This window comes from Nicotiana tabacum, chromosome 12 (assembly GCF_000715075.1).
Source record: "Nicotiana tabacum cultivar K326 chromosome 12, ASM71507v2, whole genome shotgun sequence".
NCBI lineage: Eukaryota > Viridiplantae > Streptophyta > Magnoliopsida > Solanales > Solanaceae > Nicotiana > Nicotiana tabacum.
The window spans coordinates 26252878-26268825 of record NC_134091.1 but is presented as its reverse complement, the minus strand read 5'-3'; the positions used below and the strand labels follow the sequence as shown (position 1 = coordinate 26268825).

The window sequence follows — 15948 nt, the reverse complement described above, 5'->3', positions numbered from 1 at the left end:
ATCAAGGTGCAATGTCGGCCAGTATGTGAAAAAGCAAATTACAACGGGCAAATTCAATTACGTGGTAGATCACTACAAGAAAATGCCACAGTTACGATTGTGGAGGTTATTTTACTAATTTGTGGCGGTTTTTGACCCCACAAAATAAATTGTGTAGGTTTAAAAAAATGCTACAGTTATGATTGTCACGAGCAATATTGTGACGATTTTTTAAAACCTCCACGACAACCCTCACAAAATAAATTCTTAATTTGTAACGATTTTAAAAAACAATTAGTGGCAATTTATAACCCCCTCAAGATGATCTCAATGTTTTAAAAAAATATATTTGTGGGGGCTTATAACCCCCAAAATATGATCTCAAATTTAAAAAAAATTAGTTAGTGGCAGTTTATACTTGCCACAATAGTTATGCTTGACGAAATTTTATTTTCTATTGTAAAATTTTATCGGTAGCATTAGATAAACAGTTTTATTGAATAACCTATAACATAAATCAAATTCCATTACAAATAGCCACAGTAACAAGCATCAGAAATTAAATTCTTATCAAACTAATTTAATACTAACTCACGCAATGGCAACTCGATTTCACTAACCAGCGTGGTAGCTTAAACATTACCAATTTCTAAAGTGGTTCTACAATTTATATTATAAATATAGAAAGATACTATATATTTGCTTGGTGATTCACACTGCTGCCACCAGATGATCCCTTAGTCCACAAGTAGATTCACCATTGGCTGAAATAATGAAATAAAAATATTTTATAAGAAACTTAAAAACCACTAGCATTTCTCTGATAATATGCCTATCAAAGAAAGACAAACATGTCCAAAATGCTCAAATTTAGTTACAAAGAAAAGCAAAATTTTAGCTACATAAAAACGAGACAAGCTAGAAATTCTTCTTACATATTATACTGAAGTTATTAGATATTCACATGAATAAGAACTTAATTACATATTTATTTCCTCGTATATCATCACAAAACTCAGTTGTCTGGCAGCAACTAATGGATCACTGCAAGTAAAAAGCAAGACAGAGAGACAGTGAAGCAGGATGACCATAGATTTCAATAAACAAGTCACTCTAAGAAATTAAACTCTGTAGGATGTATAAAAAGAGCAAACTTTTCGAAAAAAGAAAGCAAAACATTATTAATATCATTACTCTAGTGTTTCGAATCACTACAAACTTACTGATAAACAAGACAGATACTCATAGCAAGAACCAGATAATAACATTGTTAAAATTCACAAAACTCAGTTGTCTGGCAGCATATATTCTATCCATATACTGTCAAAATATAAGTTAACCTCAATTGGCTTTCTAACAAGAATTAGAATCAAACAAATAAAGCTTGACAATAGCTCTTATAGCATAAAGGTCAATGTGAGGTTTGAAATTAGAGCAGCCAAGACAAATGATCTATTTATATTGCTCAAGAACCGGCTCCATAGCGGTTCTTATTAACTCTGATGTTGCGTGTACCAAGAATCAATAGAAACTTAAAATAAGACAAAAGCAACAACCAATCAAGAAAAGGGAATGCTGGAGTTTCAACAACACAGTTACTAAACAAGGTTAAATTTTCTCCAAGTATTAGTTAAAGAACCCAGTCAAGGTGCAACATCCTGCTGAAGAAAATGATTAACTTGATTTGAGAGGATGAGAATGGTACCTGTATAATGCCCCCGGGCTACATTGTTAGTAGCATCTCATTGCGAGAAATCTATCGTTTAGGATGGAAAAGTTTCTTTTAAGCCCTAGTCCTCACTTTATCCACAAAGGTAGGCTCCAGATAAATAAATACAGCTCTACGGACCTGTTTCCCAGCACTGGTCTCGTAAAGAACACAATCTGGAAGAATCATTTGTAGCACCAACTAATGGGCCACTGCAAGTAAAAAGCAAGACAGTGAGGCATAAAAAACAGAATTAGAAACAGGATGACCATAGATTTCAATAAACAAGTCACTCTAAGAAATTAAACTCTGTAGGATGTATAAAAAGAGCAAACTTTCCGAAAAAAGCAAAACTGTCACTTCCCGAAATTTTCACCTTCGGACCGTAATAGCGCCTAACATTTCACTTGCTAGGCAAGCCAACGTTAGAATAATATTATCCATTTTTTTAAAAATAATTTTTAAATTTATCAATAACAAAAAACAATTGCGGAAGTAAATTATGAAATATAGTGAATAATTCATAAAAACAACGGTGTCTAAATATCATCCCAAAATTGGAGTCACAAGTGCACGAGCTTCTAGAATAAATACAAACAAAAGTCTGAATAAAAATAAAGCTGTCTGGAAACAAACAAACAGCTAAAGTAAAATAGGCAGGGACTTCAGTACTGCGGACGCTGTGCAGTTATACCTCAAGTCTCCTCCGAGTAGCTGAAATCCAAGCAAGTCTATGGTACGCCACTGAGACCAACTCCGAAATCTGCACAAGAAGTGCAGAGTGTAGTATCAGTACAATCGACCCCATGTACTGGTAAGTGCTGAGCCTAACCTCGACGAAGTAGTGACGAGGCTAAGGCGGGTCACTTACATTAACTTGTACGCAATATTAGTAACAACAAATAATAGAAATAAATCAGGTAACTCATTTATAATAATTGAAGCCAACTCAACAGTCGTAACCAATTATCATTTCCATCAATTTCTGTTGCAGCGTGCAACCCACTCTCACAATATATTCACATTCAATTCTGTTGCGGCGTGCAACCCGCTCCTCCAATATATTCATTTTAATCAAGTCTGTTGCGGCGTGTAACCCGATCCTCCAATATTAACTTTTAATAAGTCTGTTGCAAACCCGCTTCTCCAATATATTCATTTTAATCAAATTTGTTGCGGCGTGCAACTCGATCCTCCAATATGAACTTTTAATAAGTCTGTTGCGGCGTGCAACCCGATCCTCCAATATGAACTTTTAATAAGTCTGTTGAGGCGTGCAACCCGATCCTCCAATATATCTATTTCAATCAATTCTATTGCGGCGTGCAACCCGCTCCTCCAATATATTCATTTACCAATTCTTATAGAAGAAATTTCCCCAATAAATGCAACAATTAATATAAAATTATAAGACAACAAACATACAATAATTATGATTTAATTATGAAACAAACAATGACAAATAGCAAATTATTATGAAAATCAGGGAGAAAATATGCAGTTTAATGTTTAATATACTAAATGTCAAGTAGCAATTAATGCACATATTCAAATAAGCATGTAGCAATTATTATATGAATTCAAGAATTAATATTTGACATGGAATTATGAGTGAAACAATTAATATAATAATTCATTCATGATTTAAAATGATTATGATTTTTAAATAATTATGCAAACAATTAATTCGACGACGTATAGACACTCGTCACCTTGCCTATACGTCGTTCACATGCAATTCACACAACAAATAATTTAAGGGTTCTATTCCCTCAAGTCAAGGTTAACTACGGCACTTACCTCGCTTTGCAAATTCCAATCAATTACTCAACCACAGCTTTTTCTTTTAAATTTGTCTCCAAAGCTTCAAATCTATTCACAAACAATTCGATATATTTAATACAAATCATAGGAATTAATTCCATATGAATTTACTAATTTTCCGGATAAAAATCCAAAATTTATTAAAATATTCGATAATGGGACCCACATCTCAAACCTCAGAAAAACTAACGAAATCCGAATACCCGTTCCGATACGAGTTCAACCATACAAAATTTATCAAATTCCGATATCAAATAGACCTTCAAATCTTAAATTTTTATTTTTGGAAGATTTTAGAAAAATCTGATTTTTCTTCCATAAATTCACGGATTCATGATATAAACGAGTATGGAATCATGAAATATAATAAATATAGGATAAGGAACACTTACCCCAATGTTTTCCCGTAAATATCGCCCAAAAATCGCCTTACCAAAGCTCAAAAATGGAAAAGGGTTGAAAATGGGACGAATCCCATTTTTCAGAACTTAAGTTCTGTTTCTGAAACTTTTACCCTTCGCGAACGCGGTCAGTGCCTCGCGTTCGCGAAGCACAAATTTGTGTTGTCCAATTTATATTCTTCGCGAACGCGAGGGCTGCCTCGCGAACGCGATGCTTGCCTGGCTTGGCCTACGCGAACGCGAGATGCCCTTCGCGAACGCGAAGGCTAATTTTTCTGGTCAGTCTCTTTCCCTTCGCGAACGCGAATCTTTGCACCTCGACCCTTCACGAACGTGTTCCCTTAATCGCGAATGCGAAGCACAAAAAGTGCCAGTCCAAATTTCCTCTTCGCGAACGCGAGACTCCCCTTGCGAACGCGAAGAAGGAAACCAGAAGAAGATTTTTGCAATTTTCTCAAGTCCAGCAATGATCCTTTAACCATCCAAAATCAACCCGAGCTCTCGGGGCTCCAAACCAAACATGCACCCAAGTACTAAAACATCATACGAACTTACTCGCGCAATCAAATCGCCAAAATAACATCTAGAACTAAGAATCGGACACCAACTCAAAGGAAGTTTTCAAGAAAATTTTAAAACTTATATTTTCACAACCGAACGTCCGAATCACCTCAAATCAACTCTGATTCTCACCAAATTCGGCATACAAGTCATAAATATTATGGTGGATATATACCAAGACTCCGAAACGAAAATACGGACCCAAGGTCAATAAATGTAATATCAGTAATTTCTTAAAAATTATTAAGCTTTCAAACTTTTAATTTTTCATCAAAATTCCATATCTCGGGCTAGGGACCTCAGAATTTGATTCTAGGCATACGCCCACGTCCCAAATCATGATACGGACCTACCAGAATTGTCAAAACATTGATCCGAGTCCGTTTGCTCAAAATATTGACCAAAGTCAACTCAGTTGAGTTTTAAAGCTCTATTTCACATTTTAATCTATTTTTCACATAAAAGGTTTTCGGAAAATTTTACGGACTGCGCACGCAAGTCGAGGAATGATAAATAGTGCTTTTCGAGGTCTTAGAATACAGAATTACTTATTAAATTTAAATATGAAATTTTGGGTCATCACATTCTCCACCTCTAAAACAAACGTTCGTCCTCGAACGGAGTTAGAAAAAAAAAGTACCTGAGCTGGTGAATAAGTGTGGATATTTACTCCGCATGTCCGACTCGAACTCCCAGGTAGATGCCTCTACCGGCTGACCTCTCCATTGCACCCGAACTGAAGGATAACTCTTAGACCTCAACTGTCGGACCTGCCGGGCTAGAATAGCCACCGGCTACTCCTCGTAAGTCAAATCTTTGTCCAATTGGACTGAGCTGAAATCTAACACATAGGACGGATCACCATGATATATCCGGAGCATAGACACATGGAACACCGGATGAAACGCTGATAAACAAGGTGGTAATGCAAGCGTGTAGGCTACTTCAGCCACCCTTTCAAGAATTTCAAAGGGTCCGATATACCTAGGGCTCAACTTGCCCTTCTTTTCGAACCTCATTACACCTTTCATAGGTGAAACTCGGAGCAATATTCTTTCTCCAATCATGAATGCAATATCACGAACTTTACGGTCGGCATAACTCTTTTGCCTAGACAGAGCTGTGCGAAGTCGATCCTGAATAATCTTGACCTTATCCAAGGCATCTTGTACCAAATCGATACCCAATAACCGAGCCTCTCCCGGTTCAATCCAGCCAACTAGCGAACGACATCGCCTTCCATATAAGGCCTCATATAGAGCCATCTGAATGCTCGACTGGTAGTTATTATTATAAGCAAACTCCGCAAGTGGCAAGAAATGATCCCAAGAACCTCCAAAGTCTATAACACAGGCGCAAAGCATAACTTCCGATATCTGAATAGTGCGCTCTGACTGTCCGTCTGTCTGTGGATGAAATGCTGTACTTAACTCCACCCCCGTGCCTAACTCACGTTGTACATCCCTCTAGAAATGTGAGGTAAAATGCGTACCTCGACCTGAAATAATAGACACGGACACACCGTGAAGGCGGACAATCTCACGAATGTAAATTTCAGCTAACCTTTCTGAAGAATAGGTAACTGCCACTGGAATGAAATGTGCTAATTTGGTTAACCTCTCCACAATGACCCAAACTGCGTCAAATTTTCTCTGAGTCTGTTGGAGCCCAACAACAAAATCCATAGTGATACGCTCCCACTTCCGCTCAGGAATTTCTAACTTCTGAAGCAAACCACCAGGTCTCTGATGCTCGTATTTAACTTGCTGACAATTCAGACACCGAGCTACATATGCAACTATATCCTTCTTCATTCTCCTCCACCAATAATGTTGCCATAAATCTTGATACATTTTAGCGGCACCTGGATGAATAGAATACCTAGAACTGTGTGCCTCTTCAAGAATTAATTTACGAAGCCCATCCACATTAGGCACACAAATACGACCCTGCATTCACAGAACTCCATATTCCCCCACAGCAACCTATTTGGCATCACCATGCCGCACCGTGTCCTTAAGGACAAGTAAATGAGGATCATCATACTGCCTCTCTCTGATGCGCTCATATAAAGAAGACCGAGCGACTGTGCAAGCTAGAACCCGACTGGGTTCTGAAACATCTAACCTCACGAACTGATTAGCCAAAGTCTGAACATCTGCAGCTAATGGCCTCTCACCAACCGGAATATACGCAAGACTGCCCATACTCACAGCCTTTCTACTCAAAGCATCGGCCACCATATTGGCCTTTCCGGGGTGATACAAAATGGTAATATCATAGTCTTTCAACAACTCCAACCATCTTCTCTGCCTCGAATTAAGATCTTTTTGTTTGAACAGGTACTGAAGGCTATGATGATCAGTAAATACCTCACAGGAGACACCGTAGAGGTAATGCCTCCAAATCTTCAGCGCATAAACAATGGCTGCCAGTTCTAAGTCATGAACAGGATAATTCTTCTCGTGAACCTTCAACTGCCGCGATGCATATGCAATCACCCTGCCATCTTGCATTAATACTGCACCAAGCCCAATGTGAGATGCATCACAATATACCGTATACGATCTTGAACATGTGGGTAATACCAACACTGGCGCCGTAGTCAAACCAGTCTTGAGTTTCTGAAAACTCAACTCACACTCTTCTGACCATCTGAATGGGACACCTTTCTGGGTCAGTCTGATCAATGGGTTTGCTTTAAATGAAATGAACCGATGATAATAATCTGCTAAACCTAGGAAACTCCGGATCTTTGTAACTGAAGTAGGTCTAGGCCAATTCTGAACAACCTCAATCTTCTTAGGATCCACCTTTATGCCTTCTGCCGATACAACATGCTCCAAAAAGGCAACTGAACCTAACCAAAACTCACATTTTTTAAATTTGGCATATAACTGGTTATTCTTCAAAGTCTGAAGCACACTCCGAAGATGTTGCTCATGCTCCTCTCCACTGCTGGAGTAAATCAAGATATCATCAATGAATACAACCACCAAAAGAATACCAATAGGTCTTGAACTCCCGATTCATCAAATCCATAAGTGTTGCTGGGGCATTGGTAAGCCCAAATGATATTACTAGGAATTCATAATGCCCATACCGAGTCCGAAAAGCTGTCTTAGGGACATCAGATACCCTAATCTTTAACTGATGGTAACCAGACCTCATAATTATTTGCCCGAATTAACGAGTCACATTTAACGCCACTTAGGCGGGCACCTACCTCGTAGGTTAAAACTTATTAATTACCACACGAAGTTGACAAGTATGCACAGAGAATTTCATACAAAAACTTTCAAATAAGCCTAACAGGCATGACTCCCTATTAGTACTATAGTACAAATTTAATTTCACAAAGGAGAATTTAAACACAAGGATCTCGTCCTTATATAACTTCCATCGCAGCTCGTAGCCCGGTTTAAACATATCAATTTATTTTTTAAAAATGCGAGGATGTCGTTCTCAATTCTGAATCACAAGTAATATGCACATCGTGCGAATTGAAACTTTCCATTTTCTCCTTTTAAATAATTTCCGTTAAATGAAATCACAACACATAATGAACCCCACACCGGTAGGACATATAATTCACAATTTGTAATTGATTATTCAAAAATTACATCAAAACTTATCGAAATGAGTACCAGAAAGTCACCTTTAGCCTCACAGCTTTTATTAGTGACCAACATGGAAAGATAAGCGTAGTTGTCTCCATAGAATCTCCCAACAAGAGTAAACACATAAGTAGATTATAGAATTACGAAGCTTATCATAAGTAGAGCACAATAGGAGGACTCGTCTCGATACTCAGAACTGAATCAAGTTAGGGAAATTATTCCTTTATATTAAATCGAGGTCGTACCTGTAACAACACCATCTGATGTAGCGACCTCCGCCATACCATTAACAAAAATATCAACGGCTGGGTCTCCACCTCTAGGACGCCTTCTACCCGCCTGTCCTCCACCCTAACTGGTCGTGTGGGTGGTGTAGTAACTGCAATGGGGCACGTAGCCTGAGCGCTTTGATGAAATATGTCTCCGAGTTTGGGACAATTTTCTCATGATGTGCCTAGTATCACTGCATTCATAACAACCCCTTTGCGAGTTTGGCTACTCATACTGAGTCTGTACCAGATAATTGGAATAACCATTGTAGGAAACTCATGTTAGTGGTGCATTAAAAGAACTTACTAGAGCACCCCGAATAATTCGATGTGCGGACTGGGTTGGCCGACTGCCCGAGCCCCCGCCATAATGATTTATACTCGTAGAGTAGAATCCACTGATTCCTCCAGATCCTCGAGACATCTTGGTCTCCTTAGTTTCCTTTTTCCTCACCCCGAACACGTTTTAATATCTTAGCAATTTCTATCACTAGCGGAAATGAAGTATCAGTCTGTAGCTCCCGAGTCGTACAAGATTTTACGATTATAATTGAGTCCTTTAATGAGTATGTGGACTCTCTCTTTGGCTATAGGAAGCAAAGTAGGAATATGGCGGCTAACTTATTGAACTTGATGGCATATTATGACACCGTCATGGTGACCTAACGCAACCGTTCAAACCCTATGCGCCACACATTACGGAGAGTTCGGGAAACAAACTCTTTCAAAATCGTTTCTAAGAACTAAGACAAGTGGACGGTGTTGTATTGGCTGGTCTGCCCTCTTCATAGGCTTGCCACAGACACTGTTGGAGAATTATCTCTCCCAAGGCCAATTTCTTCTTTTGTTATGCTGACTCAATACTGTTGAGCTGACCCATTTCTTAACATACTCTTCGATTCTTTTTTGGGGTAACCCTTACCCCTATTTATACACAACGATCACAAAAGTAGAGCTCCATACAGACAAATCTTGGCACGAACCACATAGTCCAGAATCTCGTCAACCACTGTACTTCCTCCGAAGCACCCCAAAATCCGCAACCATAATGTCCACACTAAGTAGACTTTCTGAAAAAGTTATTTCTCTAACTCCTTTGGTACTGAAGTATATGATTATTAAGTAGGCGGACATACCGCAAGTCCCAACCTTATCCTCTATAAAATCTCAGGTCTTAAACATGTATTAATTTTGGAGAACCTTTCAGTACCTCATATATACGTTTCAGGCCAAAACTGATATAATACATGACCCCACAATCCATCCATTGATAGTAGACTCCCCCACTAGGCGCGATGTCATAGTTCACCACGTCCGATGATCCACAATATTAACCTTCACAACTCGTATAAATCAACCAAATGCCAGGTCCGTTGCACCCCCATATGATTCACTGGGTGATCTCTTAATACGTCTGCATCGTCAGTCGGAACCACACGTTGAGGCAATGTTTGAGCATATCTGGCTCCCTCTAAGTTCATCTGCGGCATCACGAACCGTCGATGCACAACTGATACTAAGTGCGCAATGTCATATACGAGTGGATACAAAGGAATACGAGATATAGGTTTCGAGAAAAATCAATGGCGCACGATAAGGAATGAAAGAAGTGATATTGTTCCTAAACTTCATAGCCTCTGAGAGAAAAGTACAGACGTTTCCGTACCGACCCTTCGGACTCTATTAAGCTTGCTCGTGACTCGTGAGACCTATGTAACCTAGTGCTCTGATACCAAATGTCACGACCCGAAATTCCCACCTCCGGACCGTGATGTCGCCTAACATTTCACTTGCTAGGCAAGCCAACATTAGAATAATATTATCCATTGTTTTTTTAAAATAATTTTTAAATTTTTCAATAACAAAGAACAATTGCGGAAGTAAATTTTGAAATATAGTGAATAATCCATAAAAACAACGGTATCTAAATACCATCATAGAATTGGTGTCACAAGTACACGAGCTTCTAGAATAAATATAAATAAAAGTCTGAATAAAAATAAAGCTGTTTGAAAACAAACATACAGCTAAAGTAAAATAGGCAGGGACTTCAGTACTGCGGACGCTGTACAATTATACCTCCAGTCTCCTTCGAGTAGCTGAAATCCGAGCAAGTCTATGGTACGCCGCTAGGTCCAACTCCGAAATCTGCACAAGAAGTGCAGAGTGTAGTATCAGTACAACCGACCCTATGTACTGGTAAGTGCTGACCCTAACCTCGACGAAGTAGTGACAAGGCTAAGGCGGGTCACTTACATTAACCTGTACGCAATATTAGTAACAACAATAAATAATAGAAATAAATCAAGTAACTCATTTATAATAATTGAAGCCAACTCAGCAGTCATAACCAATTATCATTTCCATCAATTTCCGTTGCAGCGTGCAACCCGCTCTCACAACATATTCACATTCAATTCTGTTGCGGCGTGCAACCTGCTCCTCTAATATATTCATTTTAATCAAGTCTATTGCGGCGTGCAACCAGATCCCCCAATATATATATATATCGACTTTTAAATAAGTTTGTTGCGGCGTGCAACCCAATCCTCCAATATGAACTTTTAATAAGTCTGTTGTGGCGTGCAACCCGATCCTCCAATATGAACTTTTAATAAGTCTGTTGCGGCGTGCAACCCGATCCTCCAATATATCCATTTCAATCAATTCTTATAGAAGAAATTTTCCCCAATTAATGCAACAATTAATATAAAATTACAAGACAACAAGCATACAATAATTATGAAACAAACAATGACAAATAGCAAATTATTATGGAAATCAGGGAGAAAACAGGCAGCTTATTATTTAATATACTAAATGTCAAGTAGCAATTAATGCACATAATTCAAATAAGGATGTAGCAATTATTACAGAAATTCAAGAATTAATATTTGACAAGGAATTATGAGTGAAACAATTAATATAATAATTCATTCATGATTTAAAATGATTATGATTTTCAAATAGATATACAAACAATTAATTCGACGACGTATAGACACTCGTCACTTTGCCTATATGTCGTTCACATGTAATTCACATAACAAATAATTTAAGGGTTCTATTCCCTCAAGTCAAGGTTAACCACGACACTTACCTCGCTTTGCAAATTCCAATCAATTACTCAACCACAACTTTTTCTTTTAAATTTGTCTCCAAAAGCTTCAAATCTATTCACAAACAGTTCGATATATTCAATATGAATCATAGGAATTAATTACATATGAATTTACTAATTTTTCGGATAAAAATCCGAAATTCATTAAAATATTTGACAGTGGTACCCACGTTTCAAACCTCGAAAAACTCACGAAATTCGAATACCCGTTCCGATACGAGTTCAACCATACAAAATTTATCAAATTCCGATATCAAATAAACCTTCATATCTTAAATTTTTGTTTTTGGAAGATTTTAGAAAAATCTGATTTTTCTTCCATAAATTCACGGATTCATGATATAAACGAGTATGGAATCATGAAATATAATCAATATAGGATAATGAACACTTACCCCAATATGTTTCCGTAAAAATCGCCCAAAACTCGCATTACCCGAGCTCAAAAATAGAAAAGGGTTGAAAATGGGACGACTCTCATTTTTCAGAACTTAAGTTCTGTTTCAGGAACTTTTACCCTTCGCGAACGCGGTCAGTGCCTCGCGTTCGCGAAGCACAAATTTGTGCTGTCCAATTTTTACTCTTCGCGAATGCGAGGGCTGCCTCGCGAACGCGATGCTTGCCTGGCTTGGCCTACGTGAAGGCGAGATGCCCTTCGCGAACGCGAAGGCTAATTTTTCTGGCCAGTCTCTTTCCCTTCGCGAACGCGGGGATTCGATCACGAACGCGAAGCTTTTCACCTCGACCCTTCGCGAACGCGTTCCCTTAGTCGCGAATGCGAAGCACAAAAAGTGCCAGTCCAAATTTCCTCTTCGCGAACGTGAGACTCCCCTGAACGGAAAGAGGGAAACCAGAAACAGATTTCTGTAGTTTTCTCAAGTCCAACAATGATCCTTTAACCACCCGAAATCAACCCGAGCCCTCGGGGCTCCAAACCAAACATGCACCAAAATCCTAAAGTATCATATGAACTTGCTCGCATGATCAAATCGCCAAAATAACACCTAAAACTACGAATCGGACACCAACTCAAAGGAAGTTTTCAAGAAATCTTTAAAACTTATATTTTCACAACCGGACGTCCGAATCACGTCAAATCAACTCCGATTCCTACCAAATTCAGCATACAAGTCATAAATATTATGGTGGACATATACCGGGTTCCGTAACCAAAATACGGACCCGAGGTCAATAAATCCAACATCAGTAATTTCTAAAAATTTATTAAGCTGTCAAGCTTTTAATTTTTCATCAAAATTCCATATCTTAGGCTAGGGACCTCAGAATTCGATTCCGGGCATACGCCCACGTCCCAAATCACGATACGGACCTACCAGAATTGTCAAAATATCAATCCGAGTCCGTTTGCTCAAAATGTTGACCAAAGTCAACTCAATTGAGTTTTAAAGCTCTATTTCACATTTTAATCTATTTTTCACATAAAAACTTTTTGGAAAATTTTATAGACTGTGCACGCAAGTCGAGGAATGATAAATAGTACTTTTCGAGGTCTTAGAATACAAAATTACTTATTAAATTTAAAGATGATATTTTGGATCATCACAAAAATATTATTAATATCATTAATATCATTACTCTAGTGTTTCGAATCACTACAAACTTACTGATAAACAAGACAGATATTCATAGCAAGAACCAGATAATAACATTGTTAAAATTTACTTTTTTCTGACCCTTTCTTCATCCTAAAGAGTCTTGTTTTTTCTTATTTTATGCATCTTACACTTCCTCCTACAGTGACAATGCAAATATAGATAATGCACACGGTGAAAGTGAGGACTGATTATCATACTTCACATCCTTTCTCTACAACAATCATACAAGAAAAAAAGACCAGATGATTATAATATTTAGCAATTGTAAATAGAAAATCAGTTCTCCATAGTATTTTGGAAGATCAAATATTTCCTTACACCAGCATATTGTCCTTTACACTAATATAAACTCCATGCTGATAGACAGTAGGGGCTTCTTAGTCTATCCTCCGAACTGGAACAACTAAAGGGAGATTATGTAGGATCCTGATACATGGATCCAGAAGATTATTAGGAAGAGTAGTTGAGAAGAGTACAATACTCTTAAAGGAAATTTTGAAGGAAATATACATGAATATCAATTCACCAGACCTCTGCAACCCGCAAATTGTTATATATCTCAAGAACATATTGACTGCATTTCTGTGGATCCTTTTGATCAGAATATGTCTTATGAAATCTAACTTTGTTGATATTGCTGGTGCTGTATCACAAACAACTTTCTCATGTGCCTATTTTAAGTTTAATTAGTATAGAATGCTAGACGAGAAAAATTAACAGAGGAACGTGGTTGCAACAAAACTGAAACAGAGGAGAACTAGTAGATACAAATCCTTCTCCAGAGAAAATGTCAAAAAGAATATATTCACTTAGTATCCAGGAATAAAGTATGAATATAAGACGAAGGCTTCCTCTTTGATTCTACATATTGCTATAGAGAAATTCACTTATTATCACTTATCATCATCTCCCTTATTTAGTCCATACAACCACAAGTTTGTCAAAAGTTCTATTGCTACGACGAAACAAATTAGAAAGGAAACTGGCCTTTTTCCTAAAAGCTTTTGATTTTAGAAATATATGATTGCATTGCTGGTGTTCATTGAACTTTTTATCTCAGTAACTATGATTAAAGCTACATCAATTAAAATTACAAGCACTCCAGATAATCACATATTTACCTAAGATAAACAACTATCAAAGAAGAGCGACCACCAAGAAGCCCTCAGAAAAATCAAAACTTGAAAAGATCTAGAGACATATAGAAATCCTAATTATTTAATCACTAAAGGAGATGAAACAAATTATACTGAATGTAGAGAAACAAGGTACGCGCAAATGAAAGAGTAAACTCACCATTTACCGCTACCGAAGAACTTTTGAATAGGCTGCTCTCGAAAAGCCAACTATTCCTAAACTTGAATAACGGCTACGATGAATTTGTTTTCTTCTCAACCCTAGAATCGGAAGCAGATGATGAAGAATGGTCATTCTAGTGATAATTTCGGCTATTTTCTCCATAATTAGACCCTTCCGCTAGTTTGTGCTGTCTTCCCAAGAACCCTATCTCTTAGAAATCACAGACTTCAAAAACAAAAAGCACACCTTTAGAGAGAGAAAACAGAGAGGAAATTTCTGGACGAGCAAGGTGTGTTTAGAAAAGGGTTTGGCGGGAAGGAAAAAGGGGGCAAAGGTTTTGGATTGGGGAAAATGAAAGGATCCCGCCTTAGTACTAGTACGTTCTTAAAATTCTGTCGCAAATTGCATTTTAAATTGAAGGGGTTAGACTGACCGTCGTAATGGCATCCAATTTACGGAGTTACTATTAACCTCCTCAATAAAACTGTCGCAAATTGACAGTTTTTTTAGTGAATTCGATATTGTCTTTTCTCTAAGTATATATGTTATACTCTATAGGGTATTGTTGCTTTCATCCCCTTTTATTACTTGGTTATCAAAAATAAGAGAACACATGAAAACAAAACTAAAGTCTAGTTTTGTTTTCATCCACGTAAAAATATACAACTAAAAGAGTAGGATTCTCTTACTTGAGGCTAACAGTTAATACAAGTCACATAGGTATAACAATATGCAGAAGACAAGTGAATTTCGTTACCTCAAATTGCCGACAGAAATCTAAAGAATTGTAGAGGCACGAGCTGTTTAGGTTTTGAAGAACTGGGAGATAGTGAAATTATACGAGGAGTTTTGTTTTAAAAGAAGTATTTTAGGGATAGAATAGTAAATATTTTGGTCAAACCTAAAGTGCTTATAAGCTGAAATTTGATAAGTTGGGGGAGACCAACTTATGGTTTTTGGCTTATTTTTGGCTTATAAACACTTGACTTATAAGCACTTTTAATTTTACCAAACGCGTAGATAAGCCGAAAAGTGCTTATAAGCCAGTTTGACCAACTTATTGGCTTTGCCAAACACCCTCTAACTATTGTTATTTGATACTCCATATTTTAGTGTTATTTGTAATAAACGAGTGATCTAAAACACTATATATTTATGTGAAGCAAAACTAAACTCCCTTCCTAATTCAACTTAAAGTCTCTTGGGCCGAGGTCTTTCACTTTGCTGGCCTGTTTGATGGACTCCTAAAAATCCAGTTCGAGATTTCTACTGAATTGCTGTAGGATTTAAGACTTATTTACCAATATTATCCTAAGTTTGTATATTATCTATCCTATACAAGGATTACTTACAAATTATATATAATCCATCATTAGTGCCTTAAATTAGGTGATTTAGTTACATCATTTTCCTATTTTCTCTCCACTCCTCTTTCAATAAGACTACTTCGAGTTGTGTATTACCTATTTTAAGCCATAATTAGCGCAACTCTTCTCTCTCTTTGCCACCTCCCTCCAAAATAAAAACCAATATCACTTCTTCATTTTCAA

The 15948-nt window shown here is 37.5% G+C and overlaps 1 long non-coding RNA gene across 3 annotated transcripts; it reads right to left on the bottom strand.

Moving 5' to 3' along the window:
- Nucleotides 1-487: 487 nt before the first annotated feature.
- On the bottom strand, nt 488-14913 carry LOC107767226 (uncharacterized). 3 transcript variants are annotated; one of them, XR_012697230.1, is made up of 6 exons: nt 14396-14913; nt 10442-10510; nt 3488-3559; nt 2382-2450; nt 1685-1899; nt 488-743 (listed from the first exon to the last, which is right to left on the bottom strand). It is a non-coding gene; the product is annotated as an uncharacterized LOC107767226 (long non-coding RNA). The 3 variants fall into 3 exon arrangements; XR_012697231.1 differs by lacking the exon at nt 488-743 and adding an exon at nt 765-1023; XR_001643870.2 differs by lacking the exon at nt 3488-3559 and having other exon boundaries at nt 14396-14911.
- Nucleotides 14914-15948: the final 1035 nt, after the last annotated feature.